The 25,236-nt window shown below is 40.1% G+C and overlaps 1 protein-coding gene across 2 annotated transcripts in view; it reads left to right on the top strand.

Moving 5' to 3' along the window:
* Positions 1-8,949: 8,949 nt before the first annotated feature.
* The window catches only part of INPP1 (inositol polyphosphate-1-phosphatase), a 35,958-nt gene continuing 19,671 nt past the window's right edge, over positions 8,950-25,236 (top strand). The window contains exon 1 of one of the 2 annotated variants that reach the window (XM_070359633.1): positions 8,950-9,142. The gene's annotated coding sequence lies outside the window, so the exon portion shown is untranslated. Of the gene's footprint in view, positions 9,143-17,993; positions 18,452-25,236 lie in introns of those variants that run through there. The other variant, XM_005908572.3, reaches the window with a different exon arrangement.

Below are 25,236 nucleotides of genomic sequence, written 5' to 3' on the forward strand. Positions count from 1 at the left end.
TCAGCAATTTGACATCTGTGGATATACCGTCAAGGCTTTGGTCCAAAATTACCTTTCTACTTACCTCAAATATAATTACCAAATAACCATTGAACAGAGGACAAACAGGGCGACAGAAAGAACTCCTGACTTCCAATTCAGTTTTTAATCAGTTGTGGGAAATTGCTATTTGACATCACCCTCTGACATCACCTTCTTTGGGACTGAAGAAAGGCAACGCCAAAGAATGCTCAAACTATGGCACAAATGCACTCATCTCACATGCTAGCAAAATAATGCTCAAAATTCCCCAAGCCAGGCTTCAACAGTACTTGAACCGCAAACTTCCACATGTTCAAGCTGGATTTAGAAAGGGCAGAGGAACCAGAGATCAAATTGCCAACATCCACTGGATCATCAAAAAAGCAAGAGAGTTCCAGAAAAATACCTACTCGTGTTTTATTGACTATGCTAAATTCTTTGACTATGTGGATCACAACAAACTGTGGAACATTCTTCAAGAGATGGGAATACCAGACCACCTGACCTGCCTCCTGAGAAATCTGTATGCAGGTCGAGAAGAAACAGTTAGAACTGGACATGGAACACCAGACTGGTTCCAGATTGGGAAAGGAGTATGTCAAGGCTGTATATTGTCACCCTGCTTATTTAACTTATATGCAGAGTATATCATGAGAAATGCCGGGCTGGGTGAAGCATAAGCTGGAATCAAGACTGCCGGGAGAAAGCGAAGAAGAACTAAAGAGCCTCTTGATGAAGGTGAAAGAGAAGAGTGAAAATTTTGGCTTAAAGCTCAACATTCAGAAAACTAAGATCATGGCATCTGGTCCCATCACTTCATGGGAAGTAGATGGGGAAACAGTGGAAACAGTGTCAGACTTTATTTTTGGGGGCTCCAAAATCACTGCAGATGGTGGCTGCAGAAATTGAAAGACGCTTGCTCCTTGGAAGAAGAGCTATGACCAACCTAGACAGCATATTAAAAAGCAGAGACATTACTTTGTCAACAAAAGTCCATCTAGTCAAAGCTATGGTTTTTCCAGGAGTCATGTATGGATGTGACAGTTGGACTATAAAGCTGAGCACTGAAGAATTGATGCTTTTGAACTGTGGTGTTGGAGGAGACTCTTGAGAGTCCCTTGGACTACAAGGAGATCCAGCCAGTCAGTCCTAAAGGAAATCAGTCCTGAATATTCATTGGAAGGACTGATGCTGAAGCTGAAACTCCAATACTTTGACCACCTGATGTGAAGAACTGATTCACTTGAAAAGACCCTGATGCTGGGAAAGATTGAAGGCAGAAGGAAAGGGGAACGACAGAGGATGAGGTGGTTGGATGGCATAATAAACTCAATGGACATGAGTTCAAGTAAACTCCGGGAGTTGATGATGGACAGGGAAGACTTTCGTGCTGCAGTCCATGGGGTTGCAAAGTCGGACACTACTGAGTGACTGAACTGAACTCTGACATCACTGTCAGTTAGTGTGCACAAAAAATGAACAATCATCAGCATGGTTTACTTTGAAAAGCATGGGCTTTCCCATGATAAGTCCAAAATTCAAATCTTCCCTATGCCCCAGCCTCATGTGTGTGTAATCTGTGGCTCACAGGGCCCCATGCTTAGAAGGACTGTGGCTTTGCTTTATTGCTATTCTTTTAATAATTTTTGAACAAAGGAATCTGCATTTTCATTTTGCACTAAGCTCCACAAATTATGTATTCAGTCCTGACCTGCCTCTAACACACTAAGAATTTAGTGACCTTGGGCAAATTATGTAACCTAAAATCTTTTTCAGTGTTTTTATTATTTTAGATTAAGAATTCTAGTTGCTGACAATCCACAGAATGGGAAACAAATTTGCAAATGATATATATGGTAAGGAGGTGGTATCTACAATGTGTAAAGAACTGTAACAACTCAACAGTAAAAAATGACAAATAGCCCAATTTTTTAGATGGACAGCAGATTGAAAAAACAGTTCTCTAAAGAAGTTGTTGTTGTTGTTTAGTCACTAAGTCATGTTCAATTCTTTGCTACCCAGTGGATTGTAGCCCACCAGGCTCCTCTGTTCACGGGATTTCCCAGGCAAGAATACTGGAGTGGATTGCCATTTCCTTCTCCAGGGGATCTTCCCGACCCAAGGATGGAACCCAGGTTTCTTGCACTGCAGATAGATTCTTTACTGTTTAAGCCACCATGGAAGATCAAAGAGGATGTACAAATGATCAATAATCATATGACAAGGTGCTCAATATGATTGGCAATCAGGGAAATTCAAATCAAAACCATGATGAGATGTGACTTCACACCTATTAGGATGGCTATAATCAAAAAGACAGATAATAACAGGTGTTGGTGGAGAAATTGGAATCCTGAATACTGGTGGGAATGTAAAATGCCATGGCCATTTCAGAAAAGAAGTCTGACAGTCCCTTAAATGGTTAAACACAGAGTTACCACAAGACCTAGCAATTCCACTTCTGGATATACACCCAAGAGAAATGAAAACATAGTCCACACAAATCTTTATGAAAGCATTATTTATAATCATGAAAAAGTTGGCCTAACTGGTGGATTTTTAAGTGATATAAGCACACAATAAAATATTATTTGACAATAAAAAGAAATGAACTGTTGATACATGCTACCGCATAAATGAACCTTGAAAACACTGCAACGTGAAGAAGCCAGTCACAATAGATGACATTTTTTATGATTCCAGTGATATGAGTGTCTAGAACAAGCAAATATATAGAGACTGAAAGTAGACTAGTGGCTGCCTAGGGCTTGGGAGGAGTGGTGGGACAACTGGAGGGTGACAGCTAAGTCATATGAGTTTCTTTTTGGTGTAATAAAAATATTCCAAAATATGTTCTGATTTTTTGTTGTTGTTGTTTGGTTGCTAAGTCATGTCTGACTCTTCTGTGAACCCATGGACTGTAACCTGCCAGCCTCCTCTGTTCATGGGATTTCCCAGGCAAGAGTACTGGAGTGGGTTGCCATTTCCTTCTCCAGGGGCTCTTTCCAACCCAGGGATCAAACCCGAGTCTCCTGCATCTCCTGCATTGGCAGGTGGATTTTTTACCACTGAGTTACCATGGAAGGCCATTGTGATGGTTGCACTAAACTAAAAACTATTGAATTACATAATTTAAATTGATAAATCTGTATTATACATGAATTATGTCTCAAACCTAAAAAAAAAAAAACAGAATTGTGTTTGCTCCACATCCTTATCAATATTTTGTGCTGTCAGTCTTTTTAATTTTAGTCTACTGGTGTGTGTATAGTATTGTCTCATTGTGGTTTTCAGTTACATTTCCCTTGTAGCTAATGATATTGAGCACTTCTTCATATACTTTTTATCTTTTTCTGTAAAGTAGCAGTTTTAACTCTCTTGCTCATTTTTAAATTAGATTATCTTTTTATTAGTGTTTGATGCAATAATTATCAGTTGCTGATACAAATTACCCCAGAGTTTAGCAACTTAAAACAACAAATATTTATTATGTCTCTGATTCTGAGGCTCAGGAATCAGAGAGAGGCTTAGGTGGATGGTTCTGGCTCAGAATCTTCGCTGAGATTGCAGTCAATTCATTAGCTGGGACAATGGTCATTTGAGTGCTCTCCTGGGGCAGAAGAGCCCATTTCCAAACTCACTCACATGCCTGTTGGCAGCCTTCAATTCTAGCCTCAAGGTCCTCTCTTTAGGGTTTCTTGAAAAGTAGCAGCTAGCTTCTTCCAGACCAAGTGATCCAAAAGAGAGCCACCAAGACAGAAGCCACCATATCTCTTATAACCTAATCTTGGGAATGAGGTACCATCACTATGCCCTATTCTATGGGTCACACAGACCACGCCTGGTACAGTGTGGGAGGGGACTCCAACAGGGCGTGATTACTGGGAGGTCATCGAGGGCTGTTTGGAGGCTGGCTACCACTCTTGAATAGTTTTTTCTTCTCTCGTTGCCAATCAGTCATCCAGGCATACCAGTGATTTCTTTGCAACCTATCTCAGATTTGCCCACTCCTAACACCTCACTGCTACCGTCCTAGTACCCATATTCATGTTCATTCCAGATGTAACTTCTCTCTTATCTCTCAACCATCACATCCTTTACTGATTTTACTGATAACAAGCCTTCCTAGGATACCTTTTGACTTATTATTTAATTGCTAAAAAATCTCCCAGTCATCTATTACTATGCTGTTCAAGCTTCCCAGGTGGTGCTGGTGGTAAAGAACCTGCCTGCCAGTGCATCTCCTGATGTAAGAGAGGAGGGTTCGATCCCTGGGTTGGGAAGATCCCCTGGAGCAGGGCATGGCAACCCACTCCAGTATTCTTGCCCAGAGAATTCCATGGACAGAGGAGCCTAGCAGGCTACAGTCCATGGGGTCCCACAGAGTTGGGCATGACTGAAGCAACTTAACATACACACATGTTGTTCAACACCAGACACAAATGATACTGAACACTTGAAAGGTGTCTAGTGCAACTGAGGAAATGAATTATTTTTAATTTAAATTTAACAATTGAACCAGTGACTAAAACATTTTTTAATATTGCTTACCTTTGAGCCACATTTCTGAGTGCCCTTTCTTTTCAACTTCCTCTCTCTGGCCACATGGAATTTCATACACACTTGTGGTATATCTGCCTCTCTCTTGGTGCTTTGTCTAGTCACTGAGGGCCTCTAACGATCCAGATGCTGAGTTAGGTGTTAGGCCCTGCAGCCTTGGAGTTTACATGGTGCAATGGGAGCACAGAGTAGGGCCACTTGTCATAGTCTAGGAATCAGAAAAGGCTACTCAGAAGAATTCAGGTTGTTCTGTTTTTTATCCATTTGGCTGCTTTGGATCTCAGTTGCAACACATAGAACTCATTACATCATGTGAGGTCTTTCATTGCGGCCCACGGACTCTCTAATTGTGGTTCACAGGCTCAGGAGTTGTGGCACGGGCTTAACTGCTTTGTGGCATATGGGATCTTTGTTCCCCAACCAGGGATCAAACCCACCTCCCATGCATTGAAAGGCAGATTCTTAACCACTGGACCACCAGGGAAGTCCCTGGTTTAACTGTTTTGAGCTATAAATTGGTCACCTTAGATCCAGAGATCATGAGATTTAACCATCTGTTTGGATACTGGGGATGTTCATGAGTTCCAGCATTATGTGGATTTGGTAGGCAATGATGGGTTGTTTCTCAGATCATCAGCCAGTATCATGCTCAGTGTATTGATTCAAACAGCAGCTGATAAAGTTAGGAGCATGAATAAAATAGGAAATTTCAAAAACAAAGATGGTTTCTGTTAGAAAAAAAAATCTGTGTATATATGCACAGAAACACTAGAAGAATATATACCCAAAATGTTAGCAGCAGTCATCCTTGGGTGGTAGTAGAAACAAGGGTGACTCTCTACTTCGCTATTACAATTTATATTTTTTATTGTTTCTCTTGAGAGTAAATAATTGTTTTGCAACAAAAAGTGGTTTTTAAGGACATAAAAAACATTACACAAGACCTACCACGTTTTCTTTGTAGGTGATTCCCCAAATACTTTTTGGATGAATTTGCGATGTGCACTAGGTTTCTAGTAAATTGCCACCAGGTGGTGATTACATCACATCAAAGATGGAAAGACATGTTTTTTTCTTAAGGTAGTGTCTCCAAATCAGATTCCTTATGTAAGAGCTTTCATTTATTGCTTATTTTGATATAGTGCATGCACAATTGTGTCCTTAATAATTAAAATAATAATACATGCATAACTCATATATACAGCCCAAGATATAACACTGACATTATGAAGCACTGTATTTTCAAAAAACATAAGCCTTGGTACATGATAATAGTACAAACGTCTATTTGCATATTTCTAATAATGGGCATATTTCTAATATGTAATGTCAAATTAGCATCATTATTTTGAAATATGCATACTATATACAGTCTTGAGGATTTCAGTTTAGCAATAAATATTTTATATTACCACTATAACATCCCCAAATTAATAAATGTGTAAATTGACCTGTCCTACCAAGTTTGATAAGTAGAGTTACAAATACTGTGATGTTAGCAAGGTCAACTGGAAACTATGTAATCAGGAAAACATTTTGGGATAATTATAGCCTTTAAACTCTTCTAGGTTTCCCTAGAATTGTATGCATCTGTACAATGGGCTTCCCTGGTGGCTCAGCAGTAAAGAATCCTCCTGCAATGCAGGAGCCACAGAAGATGGGAGTTCCATCCCTGGGTTGGGAAGATCCCCTGCAGGAGGGCATAGCAACCCACCCCAGTACTCTTGCTTAGAGAATTCCTCATACAGGAAGCCTGGTGGGCTGCAGTCCATAGGGTCGCAAAGAGTCAGACACAATTGAAGCAACTATACACACATGCATACATAGCAATAATAATATGTAGGAAGACTAAAATTTATCTTAAAGTATGCATATACTTAGCTCTTATGAACTTTGGATTTCTTAATATTTGCTATTTCTTTGGAGGAGGAGAAATAAAATCAAATGACTATCAAAATCATATGTTTTTCCACTTACATGAGAAGACTTCGAGTCCTTTTCAGAGTCATATTTTTATTGTTCTGGTGTTTGGTTGGTGAGGTTTGTTACTATTAATGCTACATTCACTTTCCCAAAGATAAAAAGGTAACAAACGAGAAACGTGAATATCAGTATTCTGTGCAGCCTCAATGCTCAGAAACCCTCCTTTGAGACCCTTGCCTCCAAATCTTAAATTAAAAAAACCAAGATAATGCATCCCATGTTATTAGTGGTAAGATCAATCAAAATTTGTAAAATTTCTGCCTGTATTTAGGAGCAAAATTGTCACTTAAAAAGATAGTGGAAGGCAAGATCACAATATTTGTTTGGTGTGTGTTTTTAAGATTCAGAGTGGGGACTTCACTGGTGATCCAATGGTTAAGAATCTGCCTGCCAATGTAGGAGACACAGGTTCGATACTTTGTCTGGGAAGATTCCACATGCCACGGGGCAACAAAACCTGTGTGCCACAACTATTAAACCAACGTCTTTTCCTCAAACTGCAATGAAGACCCAGCACAGCCTAAATAAATAAATGAAATTTAAAAAAAAACCTTTCTGCCACAGAGTGGATAAGGTAGGAAATAATATGCAGCTGATGAAAAACTTGTGATAAATCATAACATCAAAGATTTCTTTTTGGGGAAAACACTTTTCCCCAAGTTTTAAGTTATGACTTCAACAACAACAAATTAGTGATAGCTGCAGCTCTACTCTCATCTCCTCCTAGACCCTGGAGTATGTTGAGGACAAAACCTCCATAATCACCCAGAAGATAAGACTATCTAAAGCGAAGACAGGGGCTTCCCTGGTCGCTCAGTGGTAAAGAATTCACCTGCCAATGCAGGAGCCACTGGTTCAATCCCTGATGTGGCGGAAGATGCGCCGGAGCACCTAAGCTCGTGTGCAACAACTACTGAACCTGCGCTCTAGAGCGCAGGAGCCACAGCTACTGAAATCCACGTGCCCCAGAGCCTGCGCTCCACAGCAAGAGAAGCCGCTGCCATGAGAAGCCTGTGCAGTGCAATTCAAGAGTAGCCTCGGCACCAACAACTAAAGAAAAGCCTGCACACCAGTGAAGACCCAGCATGGCCAAAATTAAATAATTTTTTTTTTTTTTAAAAGGGAAGATGAGCAAGAGACCAGAAATGGCAGTGGGGACATAGATGGTGACTGGGAATTAGCGTCCTTTTCCTCATCTTGGTGTCAAGCAATAGTCTGCAACTTTCATTAACTCACTGGTGCTCACAGAAGCATCTGCTGAACCACATTTGTTGCTGTTTCCAAGGTAAAATTTAACTGTATATTCAGGTAATATATTTAACTTGTGAAAAAAAAAAAAGAGGAAAAATGTTTGATCCCTGGTCAGGGAACTAGATCCCACACGCGTGTTGCAACAAAGACCCAAGATCCAGAGTATCTCAACTAAGACCAAGTGCAGCCTAAGGCAGAAACAAACAAATATTAAAAAATAAAGCTGTGTGAACAATAACAGCCAAAACAGGAGTTCAGTATATGTTCTTTCTAATCTTCCAATGTGTTCTTTCGAAACTTCCTTTGTAGAAATTTGAGACTGATCAAACTAAGCAAACATTTCAGTAAACATTTCAGTGTCAGCATATCCTGTAGGGAAAAACACTTTTCTTTTCATGAAAAGCACTTCGGATAAAAAGTTCAGTAACTGTAAAGACATTTGAAAGCTAAAATTATTTTTAAGTTGTTAAGTGTTAGGATTATATACTTGTTTCCTAATATTACCTAAGTAATGATGAACTTTATGGATCATAGAAGGAAGTCACTAAACAAAAGAGATCACAGTATAATTTGCATATGAAAGATCTACTTGTTTCCACTGGCCTTTCCAGTCTCTTGGCTTAAGGTTTTACCAGAATAAGTAGGTAACATGAGGTATGGAGGGTGTGGTTTGGGGAAAGAATTGGATTCTGCATATTAGACATCTTAAACAAGCTTCTTAAAGTTCTATTTTTGAATGCCTAAGAAGTTTAAAGAATTTTAATGCACCTTTCCCTATGAAATTAGTATCATACTCATGTTTGCCATGTAATATCCAAAAGGTAGATTATAAAATTAACAGTTCTAAAAAAAAAATGCTGGGCAAATGTATTTCAAAGCAAAAATCAAAAAAGGAAAAAGCAATGAAGATATAAATATTAGAAATATAAGCTAAAGAGTATCAAGGGGTCTCCAACAAAAGTTGATTTTAGGACTTTACATGGATAGCTAAAGTAAACAAGGAAATATTGAGGAATATTTAACAATTGGAGGAAATGACTCATTGATAATATGCTTGCTCCAGAAGTTAACCTTTGTACTTGAACAACAGAGAATTCTACACCTAATCAGCAGGGACTGAGCTGGGCAGTTAATTTAAAAAGTGTTCAGATGAAGCAAGGCTATCCAGTGTCCCTGCCCTGAATATTTTGCTCTCAGTTTCCAGCTTTTAATTCCCTTGAGACAGAGGAGAGCTCAGATCCTAAGTATCCATATGTAATACTTCAAGGCTTTGACGTTTATTCTGTTTCACATCTTGGAATTCAGTAATCAGCCCTTCTACGGAAAGGTAAGTGAAAAAAAGATAATTCCCATTTTATGAAGTTTAATGCATGTATGTGTTTGGGTTTTGTTTGTGTGTATAGAGTGTGAGAGAGTAAAGATACACTCAGGCCTGGTGAGACTGATAGAGATAAGCCTATGTTCCCATATACTGGGAAGTGCCTATAAATATATCTGCATGACTTGTTCTAGAAATTAACCCTTTGCTTTTGTGGGATTTCAGCTATGTGTAGCCCTCAATACCACACTCAAAGCTCCCTACTTTATATAGTTTAGTTAATTTCACTGTAATTTAAGAAAAATTCAAGGAGTTTTAAATATTCTATCAAAAACATTAAGGATTCTTCTTCCCCTAAATTCTTCCATAAACCATGGATATGCTTTATTTTCATGAGTTGTTCCATCTTTTCTAAGGCGAGTATAAACGATTTGTATTAATTAATGAATTTCTTTTTTCGCTGAGTCTTCGTTACAGCACACTGGCTACTGAGTTGTGGCTCGAGGGCTCCAGAGTACAGGCTCAGGAGGTGTGGCACACCCACTTCATTGCTCCACCACAAGTGGAGTCTTCACAGAGCTGGGGTTGACCTCCTGTCCTCTGCACTGGCAAGTGGATTCTTATCCACTCCACCACCAGGGAAGTCCTATCAGTTAATGATTTTTAAAGGAAAACAAAAATAAGATTGTGCAATACGGTGCTAGAAATCTCATAACTAAATCAATTCAAGTTTAGTTCTTGTTTGAATAACCTACATTTCTGCCTATTTGTTAGCTACCTAACATCCTATGGTTGAGTCATTTTTACAGATGCCTAACAGATAAGATATAGGTGCAAATGCTCCAAAACCCATTACAATCCAGCAGATTACAGTCAACACCGATTTCAAGTTTGCAACAGCTGATTTCAAGCTCTGAAGTGTGACAGTGACAGGCATGTAACACTGATCCATGTTACAACAACTGGTGACCTCAGTGCTAGCTTGATATGACTGAGTGAAGGATATGACTGAGTCTAGGAGGCTGTGAGCACTCCCTGCTGACACTACTATATTGACCCTTATGCTAGAGGTCTTGGCTAATATGTCATTAAAAATCATATTTCAAAGGAATATTTAATGATATGGTGAAATGCTCATAAATGATTATTAAAGGGCAGTTTACAAAACAGTATGTTTGGTAATATTTGTGGAAATAATATATATATATATATATATATACACACACACACAGAAAAGATGGAAAGTTATACTCCAAAATGTTAACAGTCACAGAATTTGGGATGCGTTTTGTTTCATTCTTTACATTTTCCATATTTTCTCAAAGTTTCTACAACTTGTCTTCATAATGCATTGTTTTTATAACCAGAAAAGTGGTTAATAAATTTCATCTAAAAACAAATATTTTGAATATTTGGAAGGAATTTTGATGAAGAGTTACCCAGTTTGCTATTAAAAAGCTATGCCAGGAACTTCCCTGGTGGTGCAATGGTTAAGAATCTGCCTTGCAATGCAAGGGTCACGGGTTCAATTTCTGGTCTGGGAACTAAGATCCCACAAGACGAGAAACAACTAAACCCACATACTGCAATTACTTAGTCTGAGTGCTGCAACTAAGACGTGATGCAGCCAAATAAATAAATACAATAAATAAAAAGCTATGACTTTGGCACAGCAATTCAGAGGTGGATGAAGATGAACAAAAACAAATAGAGGATCCAGAAATATAGCCTAGAGCATAAAAGAATTTAATACATGATCTATTTGTCATCAGAGATTAGTAGGAAAAGGATGTCTGTTCAATAATGATGTCAGGAAAACTGGCTAGATTTTTGAGCCGGGGAAATCAATTTAGAGCATCCCAAAATAACCTCTAGGGACTTCCCTGGCAGTCCAGTGGTTAAGACTTTGCCTTCCAATGCAGGTTGGATCCCTGGTCAGGGAGCTAAGAGCCACATGCCTCCCGGCCAAAAAAAAAAAGACAAAACAGGAGCAATATTGAAACAAATTCAATAAAGACTTAAAAAACTTACAGATTATTAAAGACTTAAATCTAAAATATCAAATAGTGAAAAATAGCAGGAGAAATAAAAGTGAATATTGATCTGATCTTTGGTTGTAAAAGGATTTTCTAGGCATAAACACAAAGACTCATAGATTTGACTACACAAAAAAAAATTTTAATTTGTAATAATAAAAATTCATCATAACAAATTACTCACAACAAATGTGACAAAGAGTTGCCATATGCACTATATTATTAATTGAATTAAACAGGGTAAATAGTAAGACTACAATATTACTAGTTTGTGAGCTCCATTAGGGCAGAGGCATAATTGTATTGTTTATCATTTATATCCATTAGCAGAATACCTACATACAAGGAATTATATGTGGAAGCTGCTGTATAACACAGGGTCGTCTTGTGTTGGAGTGGATGGAAGACGAGAGGGGTGTCTCAAAAACGAGGGGATATACATATATATGGGCTTCCCTGCTGGCTCAGACAGTAAAGAATCTGCCTGCAATGCAGGAGACCCAGGTTTGATCCCTGGGTCGGGAAGATCCCCTGGAGAAGGGAATGGCAACCCACTCCAGTATTCTTGCCTGGAGAAACCCATGGACGTAGATGCCTGGTAAGCTAGAGTCTATGGGGTCACAAAAGAGCAACTAACACTTTCACTTATGACTCATTCACTTTGTTGTACAACAGAAACCAGCACATTGCAAAACAATTATCCTCCTTATATACAATAACTAAAAAAAAATATGTATTGAATAGATAAAAAATGGTCAAACATGAAAATGCAGCTAAAAACAGGTGGGAAGGAAGAGGATAAAAGGAAATATAAATGGCAAATAGACAAGGGAAATAAATTCACTAATAATAAAAATGTGATTAAAATTGTGATGAGAAACTAGGAAATGTTGGGGGGGGTGGTTTGTATTTCATAATAGATGCAGTAACGAGAAAAGCAAGATCATTCACAGTGAGGAGGGTTTTGAAGGGCAATGGGCAAAATCATATGGTTGACCGTGTGATTCTAGGAATCTAACCTAGAGACATATACTAGACACTTGATATTTATGAAGGGTATATCTTCCAGACTCTTGTACTCTCCAAATCTGTATTTTTAAACTGTGTTCCAAGGAGCCCTGGGATTCTGCAGGCATGTCCTAAGGTCTGGTTCAAAGATGAGAAAGAAGCTTCTCCCAAATCTATATATGACTTTTGTCTCATTTATATGGTATACCTGATATTTAAGAATATTTCCTTAAAGATTCCATGGAAAACATCAAATTTTAACACCACCATACTGTAGTGGATGATGTCTTCAATAAAATGCAACTGAGTGTTTCTTGTCAAAAAACGTATGGAGAAGTGGAGAACAATAGTCAGAGCGTTACATTCCCAAGCACTGGCCTCAGAGTAATTCAAATTCCTGTTTCAGGAAACTTGTAAATCATTCTACAATTACCTTGCCAATACCTGAAAGCTCAGATGTAAAATATGATGCATACAAAATAGAAGATTTGTGTTTTACGGTGTTCACCAACGTGCCTTCCCTGGTGGCTCAGATGGTAAAGCGTCTGCCTACAATGAGGGATACCCGGTTTCAATCCCTGGGTCGGGAAGATCTCCTGGAGAAGGAAATGGCAACCCACTCCAGTATTCTTGCCTGGAAAATCCCATGGATGGAAGAGCCTGGTAGGCTACAGTCCATGGGATCGCAAAGAGTCGGACACAACTGAGCGATTTTCTTTCATTTTCACTTTCAGTGTTCTTTAATCCATCATTCTGTCTTAATGGGAACCAACTTCCACTTAGATGCTGCAACAGAAGAGATTTTATTGAGCTGACTATTTACAGAAACTTAGGTTTAGGTTTGGAGAAGGCAATGGCACCCCACTCCAGTACTCTTGCCTGGAAAATCCCATGGACAGAGGAGCCTGGTAGGCTGCAGTCCATGGGGTCGCTAGGAGTTGGACACGACTGAATGACTTCACTTTCACTTTTCACTTTTATGCATTGGAGAAGGAAATGGCAACCCACTCCAGTATTCTTGCCTGGAGAATCCCAGGGATGGGGGAGCCTAGTGGGCTGCCGTCTGTGGGGTCGCACAGAGCTGGACATGACTGAAGCGATTTAGCTGCAGCAGCAGCAGGGGCTGCCTTGCAGGAACCCTAGAGGCCCAAAACATCAAAAAAAAAAAGAGGTGGGGGGAAAAAATCCCCCAACCTTCCTCCTTTTTCCTTTTGCTACTCTCCAATCTACTGTTGGGCTCCCTGAGAGCTTAGTAAAGAATCCGCCTGCAATGCAGGAGACCCCAGTTTGATTCATGGGTTGGGAAAATCCCCAGGAGAAGGGATAGGCTACCCATTCCAGTTTTCCTGGGCTTCCCTTGTGACTCAGCTGGTAAAGAATCCGCCTACAATGCGGGAGGCCTGGGTTCGATCCCTGGGTTGGGAAGATCCCCTGGAGAAGGGAAAGGATACCCACTCCAGTATTCTGGCCTGGAGAATTCCATGGACTGTATAGTCCATGGGGTCTCAAAGAGTTGGACACGACTGAGCAACTTTCACTTTCAATCTACTGTTGGTTCACCCACTGCCCAATCCTCAGAGGAAGCCAGCTGGCAACAGAGCCCAAAGAAAATAGTCTCTGAAAGTTCTGCCTTTTGAGGACAGAGTACGGCAAAGAAGGAAGGAAACAGGATCTGGCAAGCAGCAAGTAGGAAATAACCAGCATACTTACAACAGGGCATACTGGGAACCCAGATGTCCAATAACAGCGGAATGCATAGCTAAATAAAGGTACTGACCATTCTCCAGTGAAATAAATAATGGTACTCAAAAGATCATTGTGTATTCAGGGAGTACACAGAGAGAGGGAAAGTGAATTTGGGGGAACTTTTCTCAAACCGTCAACTAAAGGCCTTGTTGTTGCTCAAGCAAAGTTTCTATTTTTACTTATTTCAAAAACAATTACATATTCACTATTGGAAGCATATACATACAACAAAAAGCCCCAGATAGCTACAATCTCACCCCTATCCCAAGGTCACTATCAACATCTTATAATATCAATAGCTTGTATTTTTCCAGTTCTTTTTCTATGCATATATACACATAATTGGGCTTCCCTGGTAGCTCAGTCAGAAAAGAATCTGCCTGCAGTGCAGGAGACCCAGGTTCCATCTGCGGGTCAGGAAGATCCTCTGGAGAAGGAAATGACAACCCACTCCCGTATTCTTGCCTGGAAAATCCCATGGACAGAGGAACCTAGTGGGCTACAGTCTATGGGGTTGCAAGAGTTGGACACGATTTATCAACTACACCACCACCACCATACACATAATTATGTTGAATTTGGGATAACATAGTGTTCTTGCCTGGAGAAGCCCAGGGACGGGGGAGCCTGGTGGGCTGCCATCTATGGGGTCGCACAGAGTCGGACACGACTGAAGCTACTTAGCAGCAGCAGCAGCAGCAGATATTCTTTGGTAAATTGTATTTTTCCATTTAACAAACCATGAATACTATATCATGCAACAAATATCATTCTGAAAATTTTTTAAACATTTAAAAACTTTAAAAAAAACTTGTTTCACACTTGGTTGGAATGAATTTCTATCCTCAGACATTTAGTTGCTTTCTTTTTGACTATTACCAAATTCACCATGATCAACTTTCTTGCAGTCAACTCTTTGCACGCATTACTGATCTCAGGCCAATTTCAGGCCACAACCAGTTTTTCTACAACATTCAAGCTAATGGCGCTCATATTTTTGCAGAGTTAAAAAAAAAAAAAACACACAGACAAAGAAGAAAAGCAGGAGAGACGTATGTGGCCAGCAAAGCCTAAAGTATTTACTGTCTGGATTTTTATAGAAAATATTTGTCAATCCCTGCATTATGAATTCCCAGAAATGTAATTTTTGAGTCCAAGGGTGTGAACATTTTTGAGGCTTTGATTGCATTCTGCCAAACTGCCCTCCAGAAACACTGAGGTAAGTTATGCTTTTCTCAGCAGATGAGCTTGCTCATTTGCCATACATCCTGTCTCAAGGGTCGGTGGCCCGAATTGTTAGCTCTATTCCCTCACTCCCTTGAAGGTGCATTTTCTTCATTTCTACATTTTCACTTCTCTTAAAAATACTTTGGCCATTTGCATTTGACTTTCATGATTTAACTAATTTATATTTTGCCCATTTTTAAAAACAAGATATTTTATTTTTAAGATCTTATTAAATGAGGACGTTACGTTCATCTTTCATATATAAAGCACATTTTTAAAAGATTTTTTTAATGTAGACCATTTTTAAAGTTTTTATTGAATTTGTTGCAACATTGCTCCTGGGTTTTTTTGGGGGGCCACATCACATGGCATGTGAAGTGTTTGATCAGGGATTGAACCTAAGCCTGCTGCAGTGGAAGCGTGGAGTATTAATCACTGGACTACGGGAAGTGCTGCTTGCTGCTTCTGTTTTACGGTTTGGTTTTTTGGCCACAAGGTATGTGGAATCTTAGCTCCTCAACCAGGGATGGAACCCACAGTCCCTACACTGGAAGGGAAAGTCTCAACCACTGGACCACCAGGGAAGTCCCTATATTGTATATTTTGGAGTAATTTTTACTTTTACCGTATGGGTTTCTTTGATGAAAGAAGTTAAAAATTCCATAGTCAGATCTGTCACTTTCCTTTGTAATTTTATCCTTTGTTCCACACTTACTTTGAGATGAAAAGCAATTCACTTATATTTTCTCTTTGCACTTTTAAGATTTTTTTTTTCACTTTTAAGATTTTTTAAAAACTTTAAATCCTGCTCAAATTTAGTGTCTGAGAATTTTTTAAAAGTATGAACAGGTAAAATAATGTGAGTCCCGGAGTCATACTGCTGAGTTCAAACGTGGTCTCACCACTCTGGGCTTCCCAGGTAGGGCTAGTGGTAAAGAACCTGCTTGCCAAGGCAGGAGACATAAGAGACTTGGGTTCAGTCCCTGGGTTGAGAAGATCCCCCGGAAGAGGGCATGGAATCCACTCTGTATTCTTGCCTGGAGAATCCCATGCACAGACAGTCCATAGGGTCCCAAAGAGTTGGACACGACTGAAGCGACTTACCACACATGCATGCTACATAGTTGAATAAATTGGTTAACCTCTCTAAGTCACAGTTTTGTTGTTTATTAAATTGAGATTAACAGTAATCCTAACCATAGGATTGATATAGGAATGAATAGCTATAAAAGACAAAAGCACTTAGCCATTAGCTATTATCATAGCAGCAGAGAATACTCCAGGCAAAATAAATAACATGTATAAAGGCACAAAGGAATGAAACAAATTTATGCATTTAGGAAACTAGATGTGGTGTGGTAAAACGGGGTGTCAAGTGTGAGGGGGCAGGGTTGACAGATTGGAGGGGGAGAGAAGCTTTGCCTAGAAGCTTGCTCTCCATAGGACGACCGGGGTAGCGGGAGCCAGTAAAGGCTTTTAAGCAAGCAACCCACTGAGACGTGCAATGTAGGGTGAGCTCTGTGGTAGCAAAGTGGAAAGTGGAATAGATTCAGTTGCAGATGAACACAGCTTTGTCACAAAAACATCCTGCTCCACCCTTCACTCCCCCAGTTCCTCCTCCCTCGGGGCAAATTCTTTGCTCTCTCTATTCTGGTATTTGCTTCTTTACTTCCAAAGATCATGTTCAAACTATTTCTTGACCTTTGTCCATCAAAGATAGAAATGGGATAATGATAAATAAACAATAACAAAGGAAATGGACCTAACGAGCCCTAAGGGGATGGATCTAAAATGAATCTGGAGAGACAAGAAAGAATGAATCAGCTGGACTTGCTAGTGAGTGAAAGCCGGGTAATGGAGTTGGGGTGGGAAGGAGGAGAAGTTGTCTCAGTCAGACATCACAGAAGCAGGCTGGGAGCAAATCTGTCTGGGAGACTAACCTTTCAAGCATCATTTCCTGGACTATGACAAGTTGAGCATTACACCAGACCCATCTTGGTGGTTTCCCACTGCTGTGAGGACCAGGTCTTGATAACTCAGGAGGTTTGGGGAAATGGGGATCAGAAAATCTGGTAGCTAGAACACTAAAACAGAGCACTGTAATTTCATGCCAGGGAATGAGTATATAGACAGTGGTCTCCTCTGCCCTCCAAGGTGGAAGGGCCCAGTTCCTCCTACATGAGCCTGTTTGCCATTTGGGGTCCTGCAGACGTGATCATTTCTTAGGTGTGCCATGAAGTGATAGGATGCGTGAAGGGCTTTAGAAGGCCCAGGGTGCTCACTAACCACATCCAGCCTGCTGGGCCGCCGGCCAGCCCCCTTCTATTCAAAACTCTGTAGCCCTTTAAAAATGTCTACCCTTCTCCCTGTCACCACTCATTCCTATCTCCACCCAGCATTCAAAACCATCCTTAAGGTATGCTGAATCCCACAGTTTAAAGCGTTTAAGAGAGAAGAGTTTCCTACCCAAGGTGTGCTTCCGGTCAAGGTGGCCTTAAGCCCACACCGTGTAAGTCAAGCGCCCAGGAGAGGCTGCGCGGGTTTGCCGAACAACCCGCACGCTTGACATTTCTAGTAGAACAATGGGACCCCATTGTCACCCTCAGGAAGTCCATCTTCACAGCTGCCAACCCGTTCGTCAAACCCATAATCCTCAAAAAAAAAGGTGGGGGGGGGGGCGGAAGGATGGAAGAGGAAGATACTAAAACCGAATTTGTGGGCGATTGCAAGAACAAAACAACAGTGGATTAGGTGACCCTGGAGCCCTTCTCTTCCTGGCACTTCGCTCTGAATCATCACGCTCCACTTGTGACGTTGCAGACTCGGGCAGACAGGCGTGGGATGCCCGCTTCGTCCCGGGAGCCTCGAGGCGTCACCGCGGCTTTCCACGCCGCGGTCCCGGGGGACGCGAGGGGGCGGCGGCTTGGCGGATGCTGCGGTCTGCGATCCCCGGCCGAGCGAGGCCGCGAGCTGCCCGGCTGCGCCTCGCTTTCGGACGACCACCGCCGCGCTCCCCGCCCCTCGCCCTGGAGCTGCGCCGGCGGCCGTACGCCCGGCGCCCCTCGCTAGCCTCGCACTCCGGGCCACCTCCTCCTCCGCATTTTCCGCCTCCTCCTCCCCCGCCTCTTCCGTTTCTGGAGGGAAAGGCTGCAGCCTCCTTCTGGGCTCCGCATCCCGGCTTAGGTAATACGTTTTCCTCTTTACGCGCCCCTCGCCCCGGCGCCACAACCTCCCTTCCTGCTCGGATCTGGGTCTCCCCGCTGGGCGAACAGCACGCACTCATCGCCTCTCCGCACAGTAGGTGAGTAAACCTGGGTCGGGAGGGCGCCTTGCCTCTCCGCCCGGCCTGTGATGACCTCTGTCCACTGCAGCGAGCCCGCCACCCAGCCCGGCCCCCTCGCTGCTGCTACCAGCCGGGCGGAGGAGCTCTCGAGTCCTCTGGCTCCCTCAGCTACGCAGAAACTGCCCGAAAGAAATAGACGGAAGGAAGAAAGACTGGCAAACAACTTTTTTTTTTTTTTAACTCGATCATTAGCATTTTTAAGTCGTAGAAGCTCATCTGACTGTAGCCGAGCGCCGTGGTCCAGGTTCAACAGGTAGATGGCGTAGCTGTCAAGCGCCCCCTCGTTTTGCTTTGAGAGATGCTTCCAAGTGTCCACCGCTGTTGGCTGACGCTAGTGACCTAAGATGAATGTAAAATAAACATGAAGGGACTATATTTAGAAGCCTTTGCCTTCTTGCTTTTAATCCCCTGCATTTTGAAAGGCTGTTTTGTGAGATGTGCATAGTTATTTGGTGTGACCAGAGTAGAGGGGAAAATAGTTCACATGGGTTTGGCCGAATTAAGTATATTGTTAAGATACAAAGAGCGTGAAAAAAAATTCCCTAGATTATTTATTACATTCATGAAGAATACATAGAAACGATTAGAGTATTTGGGGGATTTTTCCGTTTTAAAGCTACTTTTAAAGTGTTGAATAAGCAGAAGTTTGCCCGCTGTGTGAATGCGTTCACTTTCACAGAACAGTGGGTTAAGGCTGTGTGGATAGACCTCTTGAGTGCATCCCACATGTTGAATAAAACCTTTTTTGTTACTTTTTTCCTGTGACTCCTAGCTTTAAAAATCAAAGAAATTGATAAGGATCAGCCGTACTCAGCCTGATAATAGTCTAATAATGAAAATAATCTACCGAACCACTATTGACTGATGACTTAGCTAAGTGACCTAATTTTTTACTTTTTAAAATAGGGAATATTAAGGGGAGAAAGGTAATAGAATAGTTCGTTTTTTCTAGGCAGATATTTGTATTCTTAGAATCTACTTTTAAGCTCTTGTGGATTTTTAAACTACTCTTGAAGTTAGTTCTTACTCATAGTCATGAAGAAGATTACGTAAAATGCATAAAGTTACAATTTATTTTTTCATAGAATAAGCTACCATTTCTTTTCAAGCTTTTGGACTAAATTACCACTTGGTTGGAAATTGCAGCTTGGACTCATACTACTTAATGTGAAATGTCTTATTATAGATTTAAATTACAGCTATACTAGTGGTAGTTCTGAAAAAAAAATGTCTAATTTGAAATATAAGGCCTGTTAGGGCGTCTGTGGGGTCGCACAGCGTCGGACACGACTGAAGCGACTTAGCAGCAGCAGCAGAGGCAAACAAAAGCTTTACAGTATTCATTATACATTTATTTCTGCTTTTATTTCTGTCTCTGATACCAATTAGAATATGTCTTAATCCATTTCATTTTGTAGACAAATTGCCTGAGATAATGGTGATAATAAAACCATGTGTCTTCATTTATTAAGAGTGAGGATGCTATATTTATGAAATTTTTCTAGATATGTGTCCTCAATAAATGTCCTTGTTAAAACATTTTGAATCTTAAGCATTAATTGCTTAAATTAATGAAGCAAATACAACTCTCTAGATTGATGTTTTTGTTTGATTTGGAGTTTAGAGATGAAGGAAGAGCTGAGGGTACTTTGTTTCTCATCTCTCATGATTGGTGAGTAGCAGTCCCCAAACTTGTCTAATTTTTAAAATTACCCAGGGACTAAAGAGCACATGAGAGGAGGGGAGGACAGCATTGGTTCTAAAAGACTTCCAGTTTGCTACCTGGGATTTTCTGAATCAGAATTTCTAAGGGAAAGAAGATACTTAAAATAGGTCAAAATGATAAAAATTTCAAAGGGCAAACCAGAACAAACACAAAAGGCAAGATTGGAAATCACAGATAGGCAATAACTGTTGCTGATATAATCTTTTCCCATTCCTGAAGATAACATGTTCATAAATGGAAACTGTGGTTTTGCTAATGTGATAATGTCACACATTGAGGAAATCTGAAACTTTTATATCATTCTTAGTCAAGCCTTCCAGGGTGATTGAATTTAGCAAAGATTTTTACATATTCAGTCTCTTTTTTGTGGTAGGCAATCTTAATTTAAGTTCTTTAATGTTATAAGAGCATTTTATTAATGGATATTTAGTGCAGGTTCTGCTTTGTTGACTATGCCAAAGCCTTTGACTGTGTGGACCACAATAAACTGTGGAAAATTCTGAAAGAGATGGGAATATCAGACCACCTGATCTACCTCTTGAGAAATTTGTATGCAGGTCAGGAAGCAACAGTTAGAACTGGACATGGAACAACAGACTGGTTCCTAATAGGAAAAGGAGTACGTCAAGGCTGTACATTGTCACCCTGCTTATTTAACTTCTATGCAGAGTCAGTCATGAGAAACACTGGGCTGGAAGAAGCACAAGCTGGAATCAAGATTGCCAGGAGAAATATCAATAACCTCAGATATGCAGATGACACCACCCTTATGGCAGAAAGTGAAGAGGAACTAAAAAGCCTCTTGATGAAAGTGAAAGTGGAGAGTGAGAAAGTTGGCTTAAAGCTCAACATTCAGAAAAGTAAGATCATGGCATCCGGTCCCACCACTTCATGGGAAATAGATGGGGAAACAGTGGAAACAGTGTCAGACTTTATTTTTCTGGGCTCCAAAATCACTACAGATGGTGACTGCAGCCATGAAATTAAAAGACGCTTACTCCTTGGAAGGAAAGTTATGACCAACCTAGACAGCATATTGAAAAGCAGAGACATTACTTTGCCAACAAAGGTCTGTCTAGTCAAGGCTATGGTTTTTCCAGTGGTCATGTATGGATGTGAGAGTTGGACTGTGAAGAAGGCTGAGCGCCGATTGATGCTTTTGAACTGTGGTGTTGGAGAAGACTCTTGAGAGTCCCTTGGACAGCAAGAAGATCCAACCAGTCCATCCTAAAGGAGATCAGTTCTGGGTGTTCATTGGAAGGACTTATGCTGAAGCTGAAACTCCAGTACTTTGGCCACCTCATGTGAAGAGTTGACTCACTGGAAAAGACCCTAATGCTGGGAGGGATTGGGGGCAGGAGGAGAAAGGGACGACAGAGGATGAGATGGCTGGATGGCATCACCGCCTCGATGGACATGGGTTTGAGTGAACTCTGGGAGTTGGTGATGGACAGGGAGGCCTGGTGTGCTGCGATTCATGGGGTCACAAAGAGTCGGACACGACTGAGCGAGTGAACTAACTAACTGTGAAAGTAATCTACAGCAAAACATTGTACCTGATCATTTTTCTTTCATATAACAGCCTTATTTGTTACTTCAGGGAGGACCAGCATGCAAATTTTAGTATCTTATTTATAACTTTTATTAAAATGACCCAACACCATCTAAAAAAAGAAAAAAACAAAACAAAACCTGGGCATAAAATTGGTTAATTATATATGAAAACGAATTGACAAAGTAAAATATTAATTATCTATAAAAGAATTCATTCAGATGAATTACCACATGGGAAGTATTTTTTTCTTTCTGTCTCTATTCCTTTGGCACTCTGTCTTTTTTTTTTTTTTTTTTTTTTGAAAGGTGGAAAAGAGTTCCTTGCTTTCTTGTTTTCATTTTAATCAACTCAGTATTTAACATCTTTTAACTTAATTATCCAAGTTTAAATTAATGTAAGTATTTGCTAACTTTATCAATAGATACTTACATTTGTCCTTTTCTTTACAGAGTGATGATGGTAGGTTTCCCTTGATACTAATGAGAGCTGTAATAAATAGAAAAGGATTAAATTCAAATGACTAAAGGAAAATGGCTAAGGTAATCCTAATGTACTTAAACTTAAAAAAAAAAATCAGAGAAGGCGATGGCACCCCACTCCAGTACTCTTGCCTGGAAAATCCCATGGATGGAGGAGCCTGGAAGGCTGCAGTCCATGGGGTCACATAGAGTCGGACACGACTGAAGTGACTTAGCAGCAGTTTGAAAAATAGGATCTCATCTCCCAAGTTCTAGAAAACCCCTCTAGCTAACTCCTTGGAGTTTGCCACAATGACATATAACCCCATATAATCTCAGTTTGATTTGGGAATCATGAAAGATCTGTTTTTAAAATATGGCTGACTGTAAGCTTCCATGAATAGCAAAAAATGAGGGAAATAAAAATGGAAAAATGAGATCAAGAAGATAAATATTAACCAGCTTAGACAATTACCTGTGGTTTCAGGATTAACAAGAATGCAAGCGCATTTAGTATATTAATGTATTGGAATGGCTTTAATGAACCTTTTATATCTTTTTAGTATTTTGACCTTTTCAAGTAAAAGGTACTATTTCTTTGTGTTCCTTAAATATCTGTTAAAAGTAAACATTCACCTCTACAAAATGGAAGTAGAATGATAAGATATAGGCTGCCAGAAATCCAGTCTGCCAAAATGACATATAATGTGATCTGTGATCTTTGCTTTCTTGCTATAATATTCAGAGAATATATTTTAGGTCATGTAATTTATCACTGCAGAAATAAATAATAATAACCATCTTCTAAAATGTTGTGTTAAGAACTCCTTTGAATCATGTTTCCTCACAATTATAATCCTAAAATTTACATAATGAATAAACCCTTACAGATTAATCTTAGTGCAGTAAAATCCTTTTAAACATATTTATCTCAAATGGAATGATATCAGTCAGTTAAATTACAGAATTCCCACTGTGTATCATGAGGGGATAAAAAATTGTGTGTCCTGTTCTCAAGGAACTTAAAACCTCTTAGAGAGAGAACAATTAGAATTGGGGTCAGGGGCTTAGGCCTTCTTCACAAGGTTCACTAACCCAAACCACTGTAACCCGGAAACACAATTTAAGTATAAAAACCAGTGTGGGTACTTTCCTGGCAGTCCAGTGGTTAAGACTCCTTGCTCCCAATGCAGGGGGTATGAGTTCAATCTCTGGTTGGGGAATTAAGGTTCTGTATGCCACACAACACGGCCAAAACAATAAAACCAGTGTGATTGCAGTGTAAAATCAAATACAAGGTAAAGAGCCTAGTGCTCTTTTTCAACTTAATTTTCATGACTTCTTCCCAACCTTGTTTTTTTTTTTCATTCAACCAACAATATTTATTATGCCATTCCTTATTAGGTTGATGATAAACATCAAAAGCTTTTGAAATGTACGTTTTTTTGAACTTGTAATTTTGTGTTTTACTCTTTAAAAATCATAGTTAAATACATATAACATAAAATTACCATTTTAACCAATTTCAAGTATGCATTGCTCTTGCATTAAGTACATTTCCACTGTTATACAACCATCATCACTATCCATCTCCAGAACTTTCCTATCATCCCAAATTGAAACTCTGGATCCCTTAAACAATAACTCCCCATTGCCAGCTTCTCCCAGCCCTGGTAATCACCATTCTACTTTCTGTCTCTATGAATTTAACTATTCTGGGTTCCTCATATAAGTGGAATCATACAATACTTGTTTTTTTAAGCCTGGCTTCTTATAATTAGGATAATGTTTCCAAGGTTCATGCATATTGAGGCATATGCCAGAAAATGTCATTCCTTTTTAAGGCTGAATAATATTCCCCAACCTCTTTTATCTGGAAAATGGATAATTAAAAAGTCAGAAAATTTGGAACTGGAACAGACCATAGAAATCATCTCCTCCAATCTCCCTGTCCTTTCTTTCTTTTCCTTTTTTATGTTTGCAAAAATGAGGAAAACAAGTCCCTGAGAGCTTACCCATGTGGCTAAGGTTTTACACCTGGTTGGTTAAAGTCCAGGCAGAGCCTAAGAACCAGCTCTCCTGTGGCCTAAACATGGCTCCTATAGACCATAAAAAGCAAGTGTTAAGTGAGTTGGTGCCAGAAGTAAGTGTTTCAAAGTTCAGAAGAAAAGATAAAATGACTAAAAATGTTACATTCAAAAGGAAACATTAAAAATGGATTTGAGGATTAATAAGATTAATGATACTCATGGAGAAAGCAACCTTAGATATGCAGATGATACCACTCTAATGGCAGAAAGTGGAGAACTAAAGAGCCTCTTGATGAAGGTGAAAGAGCAGAGTGAAAAAGCTGACTTTAAAGCTCAACATTCAAAAAACTAAGATCATGGCATATAGTCCCATCACTTCATGGCAAGTAAAAGGGGGAAAAGTGGGAATAGTGACAGATTTTATTTTCCTGTGCTCCTAAATCACTGTGGATGTTGACTACAGCTATGAAATTAAAAGACCTTATTCCCTGAAAGGAAAGCTATGACAAACCTAGAGAGCAAAGACATCACTTTGCCGACAAAGGTCCATACAGTCAAAGCTATGGTCTTTGGATGTGAGAGTTGTACCATAAACAAGGCTGGGTGCCAAAGAGTTGATGCTTTCGAACTGTGGTGCTAGAGAAGAATCTCGAGAGTATTCTGAATATTCATTAGAAGGACTGATGCTGAAGCTGAAGTTCCAATACTTTGGCCACCTGATGCGAAGAGCCAACTCACTGGAGAAGACCCTGATACTGGCAATGATTGAAAGCAAAAGGAGAAGGGATTGATAGCAGATGAGACAGTTAGATAGCATCACTAACTCAATGGAAATGAATTTGAGCAAACTCTGGGAGATAATTGAGGACAGAGGACCCTGGTGTGCTAGTGCATGAGGTTGCAAAGAGTCAGACACGACTTAGCTACTGAAAAACAAGATTAATAATAGGATTAACAGCTACCAGACTGATATT

This window comes from Bos mutus, chromosome 2 (genome assembly GCF_027580195.1).
Source record: "Bos mutus isolate GX-2022 chromosome 2, NWIPB_WYAK_1.1, whole genome shotgun sequence".
NCBI lineage: Eukaryota > Metazoa > Chordata > Mammalia > Artiodactyla > Bovidae > Bos > Bos mutus.